Raw genomic sequence first — 2,826 nt, 5'->3', positions numbered from 1 at the left:
CCTATTAATGAACGTTTACCACCTTAGCTCAAGGTCTGAGCTAGAAGTCTAGAGATTGACATGCTAGAAGTTCTAGAAGTTAAGGCAGCACTAACTGGAGCATATTGAGCTGGCTGGATCGCCTGCTCTCTCCGCTCTCCGTGAGCTTGGGGTGGAGAAGAAGTCACTGGCTTGGAATCCTGGACCTGTGGCTCCGGGCTGTCGATGGTATCGCCCCACCTTCCTGCTACTCACTCCTCGCCCGCTGGCTCGCCCGCTCGCATTGCGCCATGTCTGGTCCAACAACATTTTCCCATCCTGATCTCAGAATTTGTGTTGTGTGATTCTGAAGTTCTTGGAAGCAGCTTTCCATCTTTCTAATGAATGAAAGCACAGTTAGAGGCAGTGCTCGAAGTGGCAAAACAAAACAACAGCCAGCTCTCCAGACCTTTTGAGCGTCCGCTCTTCAGTGTGAAAGTGCATCACCACGTGCTGACGGAAGGAGCCGTGGCACAGTGGTCAAGCACTCAGCCGCTCTGCTGGCAGTCACTTCCAGGAATCTCCTAGTCTAGTGCAGTCTCCCACTAGAGAGGACCGGTAGACCGGGCTCCTCTGGAAAGGCCATCCGACCAGAAGGCCGCTGACTCGGCATGTTGGCACCAGGCTGCTCTTGGGGGGATGAGGTGGATGCTTTTGTTTTGCTCGATGGAGAAAGCCTTTCTGTGATTTGCCATCTTTGAAAATTTCTAGAAGAAACTGTCAGAGAGCTTGCCACCACTCTCTGGATTTTCACGTTCATTCTTTTCCCTAAGTTTCCAGATAGCCAGCCACTAAGGCGCCCTGCGCTGGTGCAGGTGCTGCCTCTGCCCTTCGAGCTGTCAGCCCTGCATGCTGATGTGCTGTCTACCTGCACGAGTCTGTTGACAGACCTTTGGAGCCTTTGCTGCGTCAGCATTTGCCAGCAAACCCGGAGCTGTTTCAAGTCGCTTTATATTAAAATAGACGGGAGCCCCCCTTTTTTCCTGCACTGATCAGGTTTCCTTGGGCGGTGGTGGGGCCTGGGAGTGACATTCCAACCTCTGAAGGAATGATGTCACTCCTTTGCCAGTGCTTTTGACACCACTCACTTGCTCGCATTCCAGACGTCTCAGATTGTGCTGTTGTTGGCTGTGTAAACAAGTATGGAGCCCCGTGCCCAGCTCTGTAGAACTGGACCTCTGAGTGGACCATCAGCTGCCAGGCAGGGGCAGCGCTGCCGGCCATGTGGTCTGCTACCCGAGGGGACAGCAGGGTGCATTGTGATCAGAAGGTGGAGCCCATGACCCGTTCAATGAGGCGAAGGTCAGTGAGCCGGGTCCCTCTCTGACTAGAGAGCAGGTTTGCTGGGAGCTATTTGTCCATCATCTGCCTGACGTTGGGTCAAAGGTCAGTGCTCTCTGGTGTTGCTGGCGTTGCCTGTACCTTGTCTTCTGTCTTCAGATCTCCACTCCCAACGTGGAGGTGTCTTCTTGAATCGGGGATTCCTGTGGGAGGTGGCATGGTAAGCAAGCCCAGGCAGCAGTTTGATTTCCGTTCTCGTGCTTGACGGAGCCTGTTAGCACGAAGCGTCGTGCTTTGACCTGTGGACCGAGCACGTCCTCAGGGCGAGGTGTTGGCGGGGAAGAAATGTTCCATTTGAAGCTGCCATGTTCCCCAGGCTACTTGTCCTCTTCCTGGCTGTAGCCTGCCAGGGAGGAACCGTCTTGGTGCTGTGCTTCACCCCACTATGACTGGACGTCCAGGGCGAGCTAGGACAGTGTGGCTAAGGCTTTCCACAGAGCCCACTCAGTCCGGGCCTGTGCTAGCATGACTGTAGGGGAGACTTCTGTTGTGACAGTTCACGAGGAAGACACACAGACCGCCCACAGCTCTGGAGCCATCATCTTTTGGGCGTAGTCACCTGTATTAAAATCACTGGGACGCAAGAGTCTGAGTGTTACACACATCAGGAAGTTATATCAAGTGGGAATGCTTACTTTGAAGTCATGGGACTAGGATGTGTGTATGCGTGTGTGTGCGTGTGTGTGCGCGCGCGCGTGTGAGAGAGCGAGCTCACATGCTGGCTGAGTGTACATATTTCAGAGGGAACATGCTCTAGACTAGGATGGCTCCTAGCCAATTTTATACTTAAAACTGAAGAGTAAACTGCCACTCTTGGCAGTTGCCACTTCTTACGAACGAATGCCTTGCACATTTCCGCTTTTTAAAATCCCGAGGTCATTGGCCTTAAGGACCGATTGCCCACCCTTCAGAAAGAGCAGCGCTCCCTGGGACATGTCCTAGGTGTTGTAACCTCCCGCTCCATGCGCAAGTACCACTGAGCCAATAGGGACGTCCTCTCTCAAAAATTCACGGACTCAGTTTCCTCAGGAAGGAAGTTTCCTTTTGGAGCAGAGTTCCTGGGATGCAGTGTGGATTGATGGGCGAGGGGAGGGTCCCAGCGCTGGAGCCTCGTGTCTCCCTGTGCACCAGTTGAAACCTCAAGGTCGAATCTCTGAGCTGCTGCTTCTTGGCTCGGCCTTGTTCTCCATCTCAAAAGGGCCCGTTCTAGTTCCCGCTCCAGCCAAGGCTTGTGCACCCTGCTAGGACAGGTCCGGGAGCTTCTGGACTGGGCCTGAGCCCTCACCCTGGAATCCTGCACATACTGGAGTTCAGTGGGTGGGGTGCCACATACTGTGTTCAGTCCCTTGACACTTTCTTTGGCCCCTTGTTAGCACTGCTTTGTTTTATAACTGGAAGCACTTCATGATTGTTATGTTTGTTCAGTGTCGCCCGAAGGGTATCGAAAGTCAGGGAAGTTAGGTTTGT

At 53.4% G+C, this 2,826-nt stretch overlaps 1 protein-coding gene across 1 annotated transcript in view; it reads left to right on the top strand.

Moving 5' to 3' along the window:
* ELK4 (ETS transcription factor ELK4) overlaps positions 1-2,548 on the top strand; it is a 10,238-nt gene extending 7,690 nt beyond the window's left edge. The window contains exon 6 of the mRNA XM_004699833.2: positions 34-2,548. The gene's annotated coding sequence lies outside the window, so the exon portion shown is untranslated. The remainder of the gene's footprint in view (positions 1-33) is intronic.
* Positions 2,549-2,826: the final 278 nt, after the last annotated feature.

The sequence above is a fragment of the Echinops telfairi genome, unplaced genomic scaffold (genome assembly GCF_000313985.2).
Source record: "Echinops telfairi isolate 266 unplaced genomic scaffold, ASM31398v2 ScPeMD7_7424;HRSCAF=8462, whole genome shotgun sequence".
Classification (NCBI taxonomy): Eukaryota; Metazoa; Chordata; class Mammalia; order Afrosoricida; family Tenrecidae; genus Echinops; species Echinops telfairi.
Note: the sequence above shows the minus strand (reverse complement) of the source record. Positions and strands in the feature narration are given on the sequence as shown.